General features: G+C 43.9%; 1 protein-coding gene across 2 annotated transcripts in view; it reads left to right on the top strand.

Annotated features, from left to right (window-relative positions):
- The first annotated feature begins 5,609 nt into the window (after positions 1-5,609).
- The window catches only part of MYO1B (myosin IB), a 189,582-nt gene continuing 176,243 nt past the window's right edge, over positions 5,610-18,948 (top strand). For both annotated transcript variants that reach the window (XM_082657745.1, XM_082657744.1), the window contains exon 1: positions 5,610-5,703. The gene's annotated coding sequence lies outside the window, so the exon portion shown is untranslated. The remainder of the gene's footprint in view (positions 5,704-18,948) is intronic.

The raw sequence follows: 18,948 nt of genomic DNA, 5'->3' as shown, positions 1-18,948 counted from the left end.
GGGGGAAAAACTCAGGCAATTTAAATTTCCTGGCAATGGATCTATAATTTATTTGAGGGATCACAGTATTCTAAGCTATAGACAAATGTATTTTGTGGAGAAAAAAAAATTACACTTCGAGTTTCACTACCCTATTTTAGGGGTCAATTACACTGTTATATGTTGTAAAGAATAGTTGTTGTTTTTTTATAATGCCACAGTGACTAACCTTGTACACATATTTCAAGTTTGTGCAGATGTACTTTTTTTTTACATCTTTGTTGGAGTATAATTGCTTTACAAATGTTGTTAGTTTCTGCTGTATAACAAAGTGAATCAGCTATAGGTATACATTTATCCCCATATCCCCTCCCTCTTGAGCCTCTCTCCCACCCTCCCTAACCCACCCCTCTAGGTCGTCGCAAAGCATTGAACTGATCTCCCTGTGCTATGCAGCAGCTTCCCACTAGCTATTTTACATTTGGTAGTGTATATATGTCCATGCCACTCTCTCACTACATCCCAGCTTACCCTTCCCCCTCCCCATGTCCTCAAGTCCATTCTCTACGTCTGTGTCTTTATTCCTGCCCTGCCACTAGGTTCATCAGTACCGTTGTTTTAGGGAATAGTTGCTCTCGATCATCACATATAGTACCTATAAGGAATCCTACTCCTGAGTTTTGAATTCTTCTCTTTTCATCTTCGAAAAGCTTTAGCAAATTTTCCTGCCTAGGGGAAATTTCATCAATCTTTTTATCCTCTAATATTTTTGTTGTCATTTATCTACAGTTTTAAATTTTTTTAAATTAATTTTCTTTTTATTGAGGTATAATCAACATAAGAATATTAATTTCAGGTATACAGTGTAATGATTTGATATTTGTATATATTGCAAAATAATCACCACAATAAGACAAGTTAACATCCATCATCATAACATAGTTACAAAATTTTTAATTTTTTTCTTATGAGAACTTTCAAGATCTACTCTCCTAGCTACTTTCTATCTACAGCTATTTTAATACTTAGAGTAAGAGTTGTGTTTTTCCTGCTGAGTCTCAGAGGCTGAAAATGCTATAGAAATATTTTTTATAATACCTAATCTGAATTTCAAATAATACTTTAATCATTATGCATTTATTTTCAAAGCATTCTTTAAATACATAAAAAAGATTTTTTTTTTTTGCATGGAACTAAGAAATACTAATGCAGTGCTTACTGCATTTAGAGCACTATTCTAAACTAAGAGATATATAAATTAAAGAGATGAGACACTACTTGTTTTCAGAGACAAAAGGAAAAAGAGCTCACAGATTAAATGCTCACAGATGTGAGAGGAAGTATTTATATAGCGTTGAGGTAAGAGATCAAGCCCTGAAGCTAGACTGCCCAGATTCACATCCTGGCTCTAACATTATTACTGTGTAACCTCAGGCCAGTAATTAACTTTTCTCTGCCTCAGTTTCATCATCTGTAAAATGGGATAATAATAATAACCTACCTTATTGGGCTGTTATGAGGGTTAAATGAATTAACACACATGCAGAGCATTTAGATTACTTTCTAGAACACAGTAAGCTCTCTAAGATAGTTCTTACTGTCATGGGCCTGGTGTTTTCAAATTGAATTACTCCTCTAATCTAGAGCTTTACCATCTAGTTGGAAAGGCCAAACATTTATAAGAGAACAACTTGAAAGGTTTCACAACCTGGAACCAATTAATAAGTATGGAGAAGATGTGGCATCAAGATGTTACCACAGCAAAGGAAGCAAGATCCAATTCAAGAAGATGGTCAGGAATAGGTAAGAACTGAGTGTGGTCTCAAAGGATAAGCAGAGTGGGTGAAAACTACGTGTTTGGACAGGTAGGCAAGGAGTGAAAATATGGCAAATATAAAGACTATTAGATTTCTTTTAGAACCAGAAGTTCTTAACACATTCAAGATGATGCAAAATAACTAAGGACAGAGAGCATGAGCTTTCTGGCTAAAATTCTAAAGCTAGTTGCAGACAGAACCAGTGAGAATATCTAAAACTATGACTTCCAGCCCACCATTTCATTTGCTACACCAGTATGAGGCAGAATCAGGTTACGTGGTCCTTTCGTTGGTCAATTTTCCAATGCTGAATTCTTGAAAAAAAAAATTTTTTTAAGGGGCTCAAGTAAAAACAACTAAGGAAAAACATCAACAACAACAACTCTATACTTTTAGTAGTCATTCTCTTCCTGGGACACACACAGATGTGCTTTTATTTCTAAGTTTTTCCACAAAGACGGCAGGATTTCCCTTGTTTTGAATTAAATCATTGCATGTTTTCATTGAGGTAAAGCACACTTCTTACATTCTTTTACTCCTATAACTTGATAATTTATGTTTATGACCCTAAAATCTTAATAATAGTCTTTCTGCTTCTTCATAGCTTCTGCTTCTTCCAAATAGACTAAGGGGAAAGTAAAAAATGCTTTTGTACTTGGTGGATTTATTATCTATTCTTGACAGTTATTAGAACAACTGTAATCTGCTTCTTTTAAATTCAAAAGTTGTTGATTGATTGACTTTTGAAAAGAATGGCCAGGAAGGTAAAAGTATTTAAAAACCTCATGGTATGTCTTCAGAAGTTTGGATTTTGAGATTTATGAAAACTAGGTTAATGGTATTTTTAAAAGAGAAGCATAGCTTTGCTCTAGAAACATGTTTGGCTTTCTAATAGCTTCTTGGGTTCGTTTTCTCAGTGTTATTAGAATGAGTTCAATAGCTTCTACTATTTTCTTTCCCGAACCTGCAAAAAAAAAGGGAGAAAGCCTCAAGTGTCCCCACTCTGCTAGATCCTTCTAGAGGCAAAATTGTTCCTACATAACTATGTTCCCAATTTCTTTCTTGGGGCAGGAGCTCCAAAACCTTCCTAAGAGAAGTTCTCTTAATTGTCCTACGTAGCAAATACTTGTCTTAAACCTACTTTTTACTAAAACTTGGCCTTTTTCCAAGATCAAAAGATTACAGAATTTCCCCCACTCTTTCAAATCATCTGTTTACATTTTGTACTTGTGAAGCTGCCGTTTGAATTTCTGTGATTTTTGAAGAGCTGGACTGGACAGCAGAGGTCAGAGGCTCCCTTACTGCCAAACTGCTATAAGCAGTCACTTTGGAATCTAAAGTCAGATGGGCAAAATGGAGAAGGGAGGCTACAAGTGTCATCAGGTAGCAGGTCCATATGTTGTCTGTTGCGAAGACAGGGACCTTCAGGGTGTTCATTAGGCTAGGTTATCAAGGTCTGAGGCAGTGTACTGGATTGTGGCGGAGACTGTGGAGTCAGAAGGCTTGGGTTCAAATCCCAGCTCTGCCACTGTTCCAGGTGCCTACTGCTATACAACGACCACCCTGAAGCCCATCTCGTATTATTGCTACCTTCTGTTTCTGGGCACTGACTAGGCTCAGTTAGATCTCTCAGTCAGTGACTGGGGCTGGAGTCATCTCAAAGGCTTGCTAACTCACATGCCTGGCAGTTCAGCTGGCTGTAGGCTGGGTCCTCAGCTGGCATCAGCAGCAGACACACCACCTATACATGAGCTACCACATGGCTAGAGCTTCCTCATAGCATGGCTGCTGAGTTCCAAGGGTGATTGGCCCAGGAGAAGGTCAGGTGAAAGCTGTAGCTCCTTTTACAACCTAGAATCAGAAGTTACCTACATCATTTCTGCTGTATTCTATTCGTTAGGATCACATCTCTAAGTCTAGCCTATATGCAAGAGGAAGACAATTAGACTCCATTCCTTAATGGGAGTGTAAAAGAATTTGTGGGACTTCCTTGGTGGCGCAGTGGTTGAGCGTCCGCCTGCCGATGCAGGGGACACGGGTTCGTGCCCCGGTCCGGGAAGATCCCACATGCCGCGGAGCGGCTGGGCGCGTGAGCCATGGCCGCTGAGCCTGCGCGTCCGGAGCCTGTGCTCCGCAACGGGAGAGGCCGCAACAGTGAGAGGTCGGTGTACCGCAAAAAAAAAAAAAAAGAATTTGTGGACATGTCTTCACACTAGTATAGGCACTTATTAGCTGGAAGAACTCTCTGTTCTTGGCTTTTCTGGTTTGTAAAACAAGGACACAGAGGGTAACTTTCCTCCCAGGTTTTTGCGAAGATTAAACAGGAAAAGAATGGTACCTGGTACTCAATATGTTTAAAGCTTAGCACATCACTATGTCTCATGTGGATCAGAAGTGATGCTAATGGTGCCATCAATGATGGTGTAGGTCCAAAGCAGATACAGTCTGGGGAATTGTTACCTTTTCAAACTCTACTGGTAGCATTTGACAAATACCAGTGCCTGTGGTTCTTATGCCGGTAGGAAAATAATTACTATATATGGTCTGAATTCTTGGTTCACCTCATTTTAGCGACAGTTTCCAGGTCAGTCCATTTAAACCTGGCTCCATTTATGGCAATTTATTTCATTATTGGACGAAGTAGTTAGAACCATGAGTAATAATTACTGCGCCTACATTTCTTTTAACACCTTAGCCAAGTAATCCTCACCTCACCCAGTGAGTAAGGTTGGATGAGCACTCTTCCCTCCTCCGGGATGAGGAAACCAGGACAAGGGTCAAGTGGCTTGCTCTAAATTCTACTGTACAAAGAGGCAAGAAGCCAGCTGGAGTGAGAAGCTGGAGGGCCTGATTCTCTGGCTTCCTCCAGCACGCATAAATAATATGCAGATTAACACCCTATCATTGATCATCACCCAGTGCCAGTTAATACGCAATATTCATTTATATATTTTCATATAAATATATACATATAGTTGAAATTTCTTTTTCAATTATCTTTTAATTTCTGTAACAGAGAATTGGCCAGTGTCTACTTAGCATCATGTGAAATTAAGTGAGTTAATAGATATTAAAAAATCTTGTAAATAAAAGCACACTTTGCCACTCAGTACACTCTTTTCCCTTTCGGTCAAATTAATGTTTTCCGATATTCCTGGGTATCCAAACTTTTTTTGGTCTAAGGGAGAAGGAACAATTGAGAACACTCCCACTCTCTGCTGACATCTGCCCACAGGTTGGGTTCCAGTTGTCATTCCCCGCGGCCCCCTTCCTCACCCCCTCCGCCCCGGCCCGCTCCCCCTGGCTTGCCTCTCCAGTTATTGTATTTGTCGTTTGATGTTAATAAATCCGGGAGTGAGAAAGGTAGAAGGGCTGTGCCTTCCGTGGGGCTGGGAGGGACGCCTCTCCTTCCTCCTCTTTTCCACTCCTTGCCCCATCCAGGCTGGCCCCGGAGGCGGAGGCTGCACCCGCGCTCACCGGGGGGCGCTGTGCCGCCGGCACCGGGCGGCTGGAGGTGAGTCGGCTGGGAGGCGGCGGCTCCCGGTCCTGCCGGCGCTCAGAGGGGCGAATCCCAAGCTGCGAGGTCGCCGCCCCCGCCCCTCGGCCGGCCCCTCCGCCCTCGGGGTAGAGGGGAGTGGCCGGGCGCCTCCAGCCGCAGCGCAGCACTTTGCAGCGGCAGCGCACTCTGCAGCCGGGCGCGCACTGGAGTCCCGGGCGCCGCGCGTCGCGGTGGTGTGGGAGCGCGGGCGCGAGGGGCAGGCAGCCGCTGGGCAGCGTCTGCCGGCAGCGTCCGCCAGCAGCGTCTGGCGAGCAACTGCGCGGGAGCCCCGCAGCCTCGCGGAGGGCCAGCGTCCCGGAGCGCGCCGGAGAGGGAGGACGACAAGGAGGCGGAGTGGCGTCCGGCGAGGTAGTGCGAGCGCTTTCCTTCTCTCGCCTGCCCTGCCCGCTCGGTCCTTTGTGCCCGGGGTCCCCGTGGCCCCGCCGCAGCTCGCGGGACACGGGTCAGCGGGGTCTGCGGTCTCTCCTCGGGGCCAGGCGGCGCTGCGGCGAGAACCGCGCACGCTGGAGGTCGGGCAGGGTGGTCGCGACTCCGCAGTTGCTTCGGGGGCGGGTGGGAGAGTAGAGGGCGCTAAACTAAGTTATTCTTACTTTGCCCCATCCCCTTCGTACCTATGGGCAAAGTGGAATTCAGGTCTTCCTGGTGTTCACCCACACCCCTCCATCTCTCTGGCCCACAGCTGTTTCCTGGCCCCCTGGTTCTATGGAAGGACACGGGGTGGCCTCCTCCGGGAAGGAAAGCGGAGGGAGAACAATGGGGCGTCCTGGGGAGTGGGGTTCAGGTGCGGCGTGCCCCAGCGGCGGGGGAGAAGGGGCCCAGGACCCGACGGGGCATCCTGCGCGTGCAGCTGAGCTATGCTCCTTTGTTCCGCCGCAGCGGAGGGGGCTGCCTTGGGTCTCGTTTCCTGCCCGGGATGGGATTGATTCACGGTCCTAGAGAGGGAAGGGGAGGGGGCGGGGCTGGAATGGAAACCGGATTAGGAACAGGAGTCCTGGAGAGTTCTTGCCGGGCCGGGGCAGAGGGTTGGGGAGTGGGTGATGTGAGTGCACTGGAGAGTTGATTACAAACACACAGCATTTTGTCCAAGGGCTTGCTGTGTGGGTTTCTGGAGCTTATTTGTAATGCTTTGTTCAGGCTGCGGCCGAGCGTTTATTGCTTCAACAAGTTGTGTACTTCCCTGACTTCTAGGCGCTCTCAGTGTTAGTTTGCTGAAATCAAATCTTCTTAATTACAGTGGAAGAAGACTTTTTTTTGGGCTATAAATCAGGGCATTTGTGTGTATGTATGTGCCTGTGGATCCGTGTTTGTAGCTAGTAGATATTGGCTTGAATGGGTAGGAAGCAGATTTTATAGCATTGATTTTGACATAGAATAATTTTCTCCGTTGTAATAGAGTAAAACAATTTTCCAGGAATGTTTGGGGGGGAAACCACTAGAAAATTAGACATTGCTAAATAAATGAATCAGATTAGGTAACACTGAATTGAAAAACCCTTTACAGTCTTTCCCAGAAAACACATCATACACACCACCCTTTGGGTTTTCAGTTGAGGAGTCGTGACTTCTGTGCTTTCACTCCCCTAATGTGGGTCATCTGGACTAGGAAAGGGAACAGTTGCCACTATGGTGAATGGGAATTATTTTTAGGGGGAGGTAGAATTGAATGTAATGTGTTGGGCATATGTTAAGTGACCCTTTCCTAGATTGGAATCAAGAAGCCCAGGAGGATTGGTTGACCTCGGGAGGGAGCCAGGGTGGATTGAATGATGAGTGTTTTTTGAATGGAGTATTCCAAGCAAAACCGTTTTGGGAGGAGGCTGACATTTCCAGGCATTCATGGTTTGTGCCTATGGGACACTGGTGGAAGGATCCCAAAGCTGGGCTGAAGGTTAGAATTACTGTGGTGATAGTTGAGGAGACATTTAGCTGTAGTAGTCTGGCTGAGGCAGGGCTGGGAAATGACCTAGAGCTGCTTCTTCGACAAGTCTGAGGGCCCACCGGTGAACCACCGCGTTGGCTATTCATTTTAAGACAGCCAAGTTTGAAAGTCTCTTAATCTTAGAAGGGGAATGAAGAGCTTACTCCTGGGGAAAAAAAATGTTTCCTGCCCACTAAGCGGTAATGGAAAAGAGCTGTACCAGCTACCGTGAGGGTTTGTCTTTTTCTTGGAGGATGTGGTCAGATTTTCAGGCCAGGCTGGAAAACAGTGGGATTTGTCCTCCAGAGCCATTATGATGTGCAGTTGAGGTGGGATGTTGTCCAACCGTCAAGCTGTTTGTCATTATAACTAACACACTGCCTGGCAAAACATTGTGTCATGGGCAGCGAACAGAGGGAGACTTCCTTCGTTATCGTTGTCTTGCCATTTTGGACTTTTCGTTTATGTTGTGAATTGTTTTGTAAAATATAGCACAATTGGATTCCTCCCGAGTACTCATTGCAATATACATTAACAAAATGCAAAGCATAAGATTACTGCTACCAAAGACATGGATGGGGAAGCCTCTTAAATAGTTGGTGTCTGGCTGCAGGCCGTCCGATGGATTCCCCATGTGTGATGAGGCTGGCTGCAAACTGCACCCTCTTCACAGGATGGGATGAATCATCACTTTGTCAAGCCTGGAGGTAAAGACTGACTCTCCCTGGTTGCTTCGCGGTTATGCAAAGCAACGAGGAGCTTCCGACAACAGTGGGGAAGGAGTGGGGTGTAGGAGTGGGCCAAGAGGGGAATCCTCAGAATGTAGGATGTTAAAGGTTTTTAACATTTGTCCTTCCTTTGGGTGAGATTCTTCTCTTGTCCCCCTCCCTTCTGCTATTTTCAATAGCTGGACCTTTGGATTTTAAACAGCCTAACAGTAGTTAAAACTGTCATTTAGTATTTACTGTGTGAAAAGGATTTTACACACATTATTTTATTAACCCTCACAACAACTTGGTAAAGTGGGTATTATCTCCATTTTACAGTTGAAACTGAGGCCCAGGGAGTTTGGTAACTTGCCTAGTTGTGTAGGTAACTAGTAAGGGGTAGAGGTGAGATTTGAATTCCAATCTCTGATTCCAAGGTCCACACTGTATGGTATGATATCTTTTAATACTAGGAATGACAGCAGTTTGATTATGTGATTAGCCCTTTGCAGATTGCAAATCACTTTTGCATATATTATCGTAATTGATTTTTTCAAAAACCACTGTGAGATAGGTTTGGAAGGCTAGATTAGTGACATCGCAACTTTTCAAACTGTATTATTGTTCAAAAGCTTTGCTGTTTGATGGCCTGTGTGAATAAACTTTAAGTGAATGAAACTTTAAAGAGTTAGGCTGCCAATGTTTAAAAATAAGTGTGTTTTTGGGGTGAGGGGACATTTAAAAGTGGTGGAATGGAGTAGACTTATAGTCATTTGATATTTATTGAAATCTGTTTTAGCCCTTTTTATCTCCCAGCCTTTATTAGAACACTGCACTTTGCTTCTTTACTGAGACCCAATGCCAGAGTGTCTTTTTAGAAGAGGAATAAGGAGGGAAGGAATGTGATTATAAAGAGGAAGTGGGACATCAGAATTGGAGTCATACACAGCAGCAGGCCGTAGATTTTCCCAGCACATGCTTTTTGTCCTGGCAGTCGCCTTTTACAGAAGACATTCTTCCTTAGGGAAGTGTCAAGGGTCTTTCTTTACAATATCCTCTGACATCATCACATTTCTGAGCTCTGTGGGAACACACATTCCACAGGATTTCTGTGCTCATCTTTTCCCCACAGGGGAAGTGAACAAGCTTAGGCATCCACGTGAAAGTGGAATGGAAGTGGTATCCGTCCTTGGGGTGGAATGGAGTATGGTGCCAGGCAGGAGTCTCCTGACCTTGACCCAGGGGTGACCGCCGAGTGCAGGAGCAGAGTGGATTCGAACACTTGGCGTCATCATCGATTATTTATGGATTTCTCAGAATGCTCCTGGGCAAATGGAAAAGTCAATATTGGTTTTTTTTTGTTCCTAAGACTATGAAGACTGAAAGTTCTACTGTTACTTTTTAATTATTTCAAGCCAAGACATCATTTGGGGTCTTCAGAGACTGTAGTGTAGGTGCAGTAACTTCTGTCTCCTGAGGCCATTAGATTCTCATCCATTGGATATTTAGAGGGGATGCACACACGTGGTCTGCTGAGTTCTAACAGGGAGCACTTTCCAACTTACCAGCTGAGAAGGATGAAGGATGCTCTTCTAACCTGTCGTAGGTTTCTTTTCAGTTGCCAGTGTCTTCATCAATTTGTATTGTATTAAGCACACAGTTGATGCAAGGCTAGGCATTAAAAAGCAGCAAAGGAAATCCATTGTGTATCAAAGGATGTAGCAGGGCAGCGCAGTGTGCCCAGAGAGTGGATGTTGGTGAGATGACTGTGACAGCCGTGGTGACCAAGGCCACGCCAACACATGCTACTGAGACAAAAGCGTGAGAGTGGGAGGAACCCAAACAATGCCTGTTCCTTCTTTGTCCTTGGTTTTATTTCCCCCAACCTCTGATGGTGCTAAAGGAGTCGGGTCTCTGAACACCTGCCTCTGAAGGATTGGTTGGGATGTTAGGAAGCCTCTTTCTGGTGAATTCGTTGCCGTTGCCGGAGGAGAGAGGAGAGGATCCTTTTTTGGACCCTGAGGGTGTATAAAGTACCACTCCATGGGAGAAGGTGTTGAATTACATGGTCGGCCCTGGTGTACAGCAATTCCTTGGTGTCCTCCTGCTTTCTTCCCTCCCCACCTGCCAGCGTCCCAACCTTCCTCATCCTGGTTCAGCATGGCTGTTGATTCAACCGCACTAAGGCTGTTCATAGACTTCAGGCATATTTGCATAGTGGACAAGAAATGCCAAGTCCCCAAAGAATTATATTTTGTTACATGACATTCACGCTGCTGTCATTAAGTAGTGGGTGCTGCGCTGTGTCATGCTGCGTCCTGGGTTCTCTCCATAGCCTGTTTCATTTAAGCCTCATTGCTCTCCTTCAGTAGGAGATGTCTGTAGTTGGGAGAGTTGGGTAACGTGCCCAGGGCTAGTAGAGATCAAGCCCAAGACTGTGTGCTTTACAGAACAACGTGCTACCTCGTGGGACAGTGTTCTTGGAAGCTCTGGGCCACTTTAAGGAGTGAGTTTTACAGAGTTAGAGAGTGAGCCCACCCTGACAGTCTCTCTCTTCCTTTGTCCCCTGGAGTCAGGGTTCCTGCGTGTGTCCTTGGTTGGACCAGGGCTGAGGATCTGGTTCAAATGCTCCTGAGTTGCTCTTTTTTTTTCTGGGTCTTGTGCTTGGCAACCCTGCATTATTCTCCTCCCCCAAGTGAGGGGGACGTGGTGAAACAAGATTCAACCTGCTGGTGGGAGACCAAGGAGCCAGCCCTGCCTGGTTGTCTTTCTCACCCTCTCCTGGTCACTGCCTTCTCTGTGGGAATCTGCTGACCTTCTGGGGATTTTCAGGGGGTTTGTCTGATCTCTGGTCTCCAGTCTTTTCAAGCACTGTATGCTGCTGGTCATCCAGTCAGAGCTCAGGGTCTGAGGCATGTGGATGAATTGGTGGGAGCACCACTGCAGAGCTGGAACTTAGGGGATAAGACTTTGGACAAGGCAAGGAAGATAAGAATTGGTATAGAATTTATACTCGTCCAAGATAGGCAGTTTTTGAAATTGAGGTCTGGAGATAAGTGAAAATTGACATCCTTCCTTTGCTTATCAGATAAACAACAAGGCTGAGCTTCTAAAAATACCAGGTGCCTGGCTTTCCTAGATAGCTTGGAGAGGCAGGAGGAGACCAGGTCTGCTTTCCAGGGACTTTCTGATCAATCCTGCGTGGACTCAAGATGCTTTGAAGTTACACAGATGGCTTCATTTTGCTGTGTTGAAATGAAAATACAATTCAAAATTGTACAAGTTTTTAAACTCGTAAAAAAAAAAAAAAGAATTCAGCATCCTTGAAGAGACTTTAGAAGATTGCATTGAAAGGACAATGGGACGGACGGACCAGGTTATTCGTTACTGGTTTCATTATTGTGTGTGTGCATATTATTTGCCTGCTCATTTTCACTGGTTTCGTGAAAGCATTTTCTGTACACTTCAACCCCCAAATTAAAAAGAAACCAAAAACCTTCGTTGAAAACCTCCTGCTGGCCCCACTTACTTTTGCCACTGTGCACCTTCTCTCTCCTCCCTCAGTGCTGCTTCCTTTTAAATTCTATATTATTAGACTCTGAAGCGCTATTTGCAACGTCCAGGTTGCAAATAGGCCCAGGTCCTAGCTGCTCGTTCTTTCCTTTGAAAGGGCTTCAAAGGGATCATCACTATTTTATTCATTTTAGAGTCCCTGCCTAAATGCTTTTAGGAAAAGTTTAATTTTTATAAACATTGGGCCTAGGCCAATTTGCATGGCTCGTTTTTTTTTTGCATTCCTCATGCAGTCTGCTTACAGTTGTAATAAGTAGACTACAGTTTTGATTTACCCCTGATGTGGTGAGCTGTCTCGCAAAGAGTTCTCACTTGCTTGAACTCTTCAGGCTGTTGAGAGGTATTCATAAAAATATATGAACTGCCACATTGGGTCAGATTCAGGAATCTGCTTTCTGCAGAAGCAGAGTACTAAGTATTCTGTGACATTGGAGGAGGGGGTTGGAGTTAGACTTTATAGCTTTAGTAGGTTTTGGGGCTCTCTCTTCAACATCTATAATTGCATAATCTCTTAAAAACCTCTCATCCATATATATTTAAACTCATATATTCAGATTCTTGAATTGTGTATTTGTATCCTATATTTAAACATTTCACACCTCCTTTAAAGGTAGAACTTGACTGTATTGGTATTTTGACTTCAAATGTTTAATTTTTGGAATGGTAGCGTGATGAAGTTGAAAGGGCCTTTAGGCCACCACCATAACTACTTACTTGTATCTGAGAACTGCTCAGGCTCAAAAGGTTAACCAGGGTCAGCTCTGGCACTGGACTCCAAGGCTTTTAACTTCTTGCTCAGTTTTCTTTCTAGGGGAATATCTCACTGTCTCTCCAAACCCATCAAAATCCACGCTTAGTGCCCATTACCTAATAGTTGACCGTCTCTGATGTAACTGTGCTAATAGCATTCTTATCATCATCTTGACTTTGGATTTCAGAAGCCTCACCGACTTCTCTATTTTCTGTGACTCTTACATCCATCTAATCAGTTACAGTGTTTGGTTGATTGTTGCCTTTTATTTTCAAATCCTTAAACCTCTATTCTGGTTCAGACCTTTAAAAGGCTGGTTTACTAGAATACAGCATTTCCCGAAGTGGGCTGTTCCATGAAAAGTTTGTACACGTTACTGTAGAAAAGCGTTCCTTGGGCAAGTAGGTGTTGGTTAAACAACATTTTAAACAAGTTTCTTTAAATAAACTTAAAAAAATAAGTTTCTTCTTTACAGAAGGCGGACTTTTATTTGTGACCGTGCACTGTGGATCTCCAAGAGGGAGATAGGGTATGCACTGTCCCAACTTATGTGACCGGTGTCCCACTTTTTGGCAGGATCATTGTGTAGATAATACTGCTGTAGTCCCTTCATTGTACCGTTTTTAGACCCATCACTGTCTGGCTTTCTGTGGGAATATGTGTTCTCTGTGAGCCATACTTGGTTCTCTCTGAAACATGTCTTCTGCTTTTTTACCTTATTTTTTTCCTGGATCTTTCCTTCGCCCTGGAAGCCCCTCTCTACCTATTACCCCTACGCATCTCTCACAACCCAGCTTTCCTGAACTTGTAGCATTTACTGTTTCACAACTTAAAATGGAGAAAATATTTGAAAGAGTCAAAACATTGGAAGTAACATTGCATACCCATAATAGTTAAATTACTGGAATTCACACAGAATGCCGTTTTCCATATTTGTGTCAGTTGATGAGTCAAACGCACATCACGTTCTTCTCGCTCCCTCCACAGAGGTTAACTTGCACATATATTCTCCAAGCATGTGACTTGTTTATTTTTCAAAAATTTTGTGTTATTGGAATTGCATTCAGTTTATATAAAAATTTAGAGAGAATTGAGATCTTTATGGTCTCATGGCTTCCGGTCTGCAACCTGATATACTTCTCTATTGATTTAGGTCTTTTATGTCCTTCAATGAAATTTTATAATTTTATGTGTAAAAACTCTTTCACGTCTTCTGTTAGACTTGTGCCATGGTGCTTTATGGTTTTTATGGTCATTGTGAGCGGAATTGTTTAACACATTTCTGATTGGTGTTGCTGGTATACAGGAATGAGGATTGATTTTGTATTTGTTTATTGATGGGTTCTATTTTTTTTTTTTTTTTGGTGGTATGCGGGCCTCTCACTGTTGTGGCCTCTCCCGTTGCGGAGCACAGGCTCCGGATGCACAGACTCAGCGGCCATGGCTCACGGGCCCAGCCACTCGGCGGCATGTGGGATCTTCCCGGACCGGGGCACGAATCAGTGTCCCCTGCATCGGCAGGCAGACTCTCAACCACTGCGCTGCCAGGGAAGCCCCGATGGGTTCTTGATTGATCACATTTCAACCTGTGTTTGCTATAGGAGCCTGGAGTCGCGTGGTGTTTCTAATAGAGCGTAAAATAACAAACCTGTAATGGAAATGTCATAACTCACCGTAATTTAAAAATTATATATGATACTTTTAGAAGTAAGGGGAGGTGGAGGTGTTTTTTGTTTCTTTAATGCATTCATGTATTCATTCATCAAATGTTGGGGTGCCTAGTGTGTGCCAGGCACTGTACTAGGCACTGAGTCTTTAATGGTGAGCAGAGCAATTGTGTTTCTGTCTTCATGGAATGTGAGGGGAGAGAGACATTGCGGAAGTGAACATAGATATTTATGCCATATTTATGAATTGTGATATTTGTTATGAAGGGAAAGGACAGGATGCTGTGAGAATAAGAAAGATGGGGAGGGGAGACTTCGGATTGGGGGTAGAGGGAGAGCCTGTCTGAGGAAACAGGCATTCATGCAGCTGCCTGAAGGGTTAGTTGGTACTGCTGCGGGAAGAGAAGGATGGTAGAGCTTTCCAGGCAGTGAAGAACGGGCCCAGAAGCCCTGGGGTGCAGTTCTGCTCTTAATGATAGATTGATGGAAATTTTAGTAATTAAGGACTTAAAAAGTGGTACTTCTTAGTAAATCATCATAATAGTGGTATTTAGTAGTGTTTAAGTATGATGACATGAAAATGTTTATTTTTGGCCAGTATGTTCCCCTTCCTCCTCAAATGAAACTGCCCAAGTAAAGAGTGCGCTGCCTCTGTGACGGGGCTTGAGTGGGGCTACTGCCCATCCCCCAACCCTCCCTCTACCCCTTGAGAGCTGCCATTGCCCTGAGTACTGGTGGCTGCTGGGCACGCCAACGTCCTGGGTTCTGTACTATTGGACTGGGTCTTGCTCTGAGGTCTGGAGAAGCCCTGTCTCTCCTCCTGGGAGGGCTCTTGAGCAGGGGGGGCCACCTTTGGCCCTTTCAGTGTCTCAGCCCTCTCTCTCCCCTTTCCTTCTGGTACCTTCTCTAGAGACACACTGAGGGCTCTGATGTGAAAAGGGTGGGGAGGGAGGAGGGGTCTGGTCTGAGTTACGCACACTTCATTCCACCTAGAATCACCGCGCATCGCGCATCCGTCATCGAGGCTTTGCACCTGGGGCAAGCGCATCAGAGCCTGGTTCTCTTACGTGGCAGTGAGTCCTCGCTCAGTGGGAAGCAGTGTGGTGCAATGGTGATGGGCTGCGCTCTGGGGAAAGTATTGGGTTTGAAACCTGACTCTGTTTAGCAGCCCATGTCCTTGGCCACATAGCTTAATCTGTCTCTGCCTCCGTTTTCTCACCTGCAGTATTTGGGTAATAGTAGAGCCTTCTTCCTTGGATTGTAATAAGGATTAAATGAGTAAACACACATATGTCCATAGAATAAACAATGTCAGGCACAGAGCAAGCGCACAGTATAAATGTGAGTTGCTACTCAGTCTTTTCTGAAAATGGATTCCTGGAGTTCTTCCTCCTCTTCCCCCACCAGATATTCAGATCTGTTTGATTCCAAGCAGTGTATATAATGTGTGATTTGATACGGGGCTCTAGTTTCTCCTCTGAAAAATATATAGGAAGAAAGATGGCAAAGAAACCAAAATGTTAACAGTGATTGTGTTAGTGTAGTAGATAGGGATGACTTACGTTTACAACCCTCTTTATTTTCTGCATTTTCTGTAATCTGGTTATGTTAGCTCTGAACTAATAACAATACCAAAACATCTTATGAAAAAGCTCAGGCTGCAGTTGCCTCAGCGGTTCACTAAAGTGGAGCCGAAGAGGGTGGCACGCCTGGGGTCTGCCTGCTCTGATTGTATTCGCAGGTGGAGTAGTTTCCCATTTATGGTTACAGTTGCAGGAACGCAACAGTATTTAAAAGTCTTCAGCAGAAGCATCCCAGGAAGTTAGAAGATGGGGATGTGGATCCTTGTGAAACTCTTCTTTCTTTGAATGTTACTTTTTCTGTCATTATTTTCCCTTTGTTGTCTCTTGCTCTGCTCCCTGAGAGTGCCTCTGGCCATCTGTTACTCTCTTTGGTCTGCTTTTACTCCCCTCCCCTTGAAAACCACTCCTTTCAATACCCCATCTTTCTCCTTTACTTGCTTGTCACATGGCAGTGATGCACACATTGCTACAATTCCAAGTAAAGACTAAATTTTATTTCTTATTTTTAATCGTAAAAATAAATGTAACTTTTCACCCTCAAAAACCTACATTAAGTTGCCTTTTGTTTACTCATACCTGGAATTCATGAATTAACTTACTAACTCACTAAAGTCTGGAGGAGTCTGTGATTTCCTAAAAGCACCAAGAATCTTGGGGGACTTGGGAGACTGAAAGGAAGGGGAGATTAAGGGGATACTGAAGTTGAATTTTTTCTCTTATTTTGCTGAGGGTCATCTGTGTGGCTACCATTTAGTTATGTCTCTGAATTTTTAAAGTTTTCCAAACTGAAAGAACCGAATTCTGGAAAATTACCAAAATACATTTTTTAGAAAGAGAACTTTGCCAAATTTGACACATTTCCTTAAAAGCCCATTGATTTCAGTTACCGTTTAAAAAGTTCAGTGAGCTTTCCAGTTTTCCTTTCATGTGCCTCTTCTTGAATAATTGTGAGTGGAGAAATGGGCTTTCCTGCTAAGTTTGCTTTATCTACAGGAATTTATTTTTAAGCAGTGGTTTTCTGTAAGTATCTCAAAATTATACCGACATGGATTTCAAAGAAAGTATGACAGCATGTTGCTACTCAACAGAATAGCTATTTACTTGAGAAATATTGCTAATTTCAGTGAGATTTCACAGTTGAATGTAAAATCTAGTAGAGGGGATTTAAATTAAGGGATGCCTTCCTATACCTTATTCCATAGTTGGTAGTGTTCTTCATCTTCAACCACAAATGCCTAATTTGAACATAAATATTTATGCGCATTCTTTCTCTGCTGTAAGGAAGTCTAGTTTAGTTGGGGTAAAATCTGGATTTATAGGATGGGTATAACTAGGATTTAGTATTCACTATTCAAAAGGATTCATCAGCAGAGTACTTTAAATTAGAAGCAACATGTATACCACTATTGAGTAAGGCAGCAGTTGTAAAAGGTCTGTATTATCACAAGCCCACCAGGTACAGACGTGATCTTGCATCTTGTCTGTTTCACTTCATATACCCCAATACATGGAGGAAGAGAAATCTGTTGGGTTTAGCTGACACGTGCGTGCCACAGGTGTTGAGAAATAATGGTAAAACTGTCAGCCCCACCTTAATGCTTGCTGTTTGTTGCAATTAAAAAAAGAAACAGAAAAGTATAGGTAAACTGCTACAGGAAACATGTGCCGTTATACATCCTTCGGGGTGACCTGTTTCGTATCTCATGGACTCTGGGATGGAAGAGTTGGCAAGTTCTCTCCTTGGATGGGAAAGTGCCCCTTCCTTACCTGGCAGTCAGCGAGCCTGTCAGACCCTGGGTGCAGCAGGGGCTTCACATTCTGTGATTCCGTTTCCAGCTTTGCACTTGCCCTCTTGGCAGCAGCTCGCGTGTGGTGATCTTTTCTTACGAGAACAGTTAATGACCATGGCAGATGCTGGGAGCCCACTTCTGCAGTTTTGCAGCTGTTTATGTGTCCAGTTGGACTTCTTGAAAGAATTAATTTTTAGGATCTCACACTGAGGGCTACAAGTATAATAGGATTTGGGGGGAACGTTATTTTGTGGGAGTTAGTTTTGGATGTTGCAACAGATGTAACATGAAGGTAGCATGGCAGCTGAAGGGGATCCTGTAGTAAGATTCCCATTTATCCTGAAACCGGGCAACTCAGAAAGTCCAAGATTACTAACACTCCCTTTTGGATATTTTGTACTAAAAAATCATCTTAAGAAGAAACATTACAGGAAGTTTGGAAAGTGGAACTAAAAAAGACTCTTCTTGAGTTAACTAACTCTTAAAATATCAACTATGGTCATTTCTGAGTATTCCTTTCCAAGTTTTCTATGGGTATATTTTGGAATGATTGTAATCATAGAGTTCATGTATTTTCTGTGCTGCTGTGAGTTTCGAGATACATTTTATAGTTGTGTTATTCCACTGAGTACCGTAATTTCCTGAAACACCTCTTTTTTATTGGGCATTTGGGTTGCTTCCACCACTTTGCTGCTGTAAATAATAATACTGTGATGAACATCTTTGTGCATATAACCTTTTCTCTATTTTGGGTTATTTTCTGACAGTAGCTGTTGAGAATGAGTTGACTGGGTCAATGATTGTGGTGACTGTTGTGATGTACCCCTCTTTAAGCAGTGGGGTGGATGTAGTGACTGGATTGGAGGGAGCAGGGGAAGTGGTGGTCTGGGATGACTCCCAAGTTTCTGGTCTGTGTGATGTTGGGTATGGTCATCACAGACAGGCTGAAGGGGGTGGGTTCCATTTGGGATGTGGGGCCCCCAGGCAGAGAGGGAGCTTCAGCAGACGCTGGGGCTCAGGGACAAGCCAGGGCCTGAGGTCTGGATGGAGGGACTACCAGCATCTTGGTGTGGTCGAAGCTGTGGATGTTGTGAGGATCACTTGGAGGGCGGAGGGAGAAGCAGGGAAGGTGGGTGATAGAAGTCTGGGAGACATTATTTTGTGACAAGTGGAGGAAGGAGAAGCCACTAAGGAGAATAAGGAGTGGTGGGGTGGGAAGTGAAGAGCCAGGGAGACGTGGCCAGAGGGAAGCCAGGGCAGGAGAGAGGTTTTTTTTTGTTGTTTTTTTTCTTATTTGCTATCTATATATCTTCTTTGGTGAAGTGTCTGTTTAGGTCTTCTGCCTACTTTTTTTTTTTTAACATCTTTATTGGAGTATAATTGCTTTACAGTAGGAGAGAGTTTTAAGGAAGGAGTTCGCGGGCAGCAAACAGGTGGTGACGTTCTACTTGAAGATGTTTGAGTGGCACATGCCGAGTGAGCTGTGGGTGCCTAGGAAGGGTGGCAACTGTCAAAAGGTAGGCTGTGTCAAAAGCTTAGCGGTAGAGGGAGAGAGAAGTAGCCAGTCTTACCAGGGCTTATAGTACAGTATATTAGTCTGCGTG

The sequence above is a fragment of the Grampus griseus genome (genome assembly GCF_964374135.1).
Source record: "Grampus griseus genome assembly, chromosome: 7".
Lineage (NCBI taxonomy): Eukaryota > Metazoa > Chordata > Mammalia > Artiodactyla > Delphinidae > Grampus > Grampus griseus.
The sequence above is the reverse complement of the archived record's forward strand: the minus strand, read 5'-3'. Positions and strand labels throughout refer to the sequence as shown.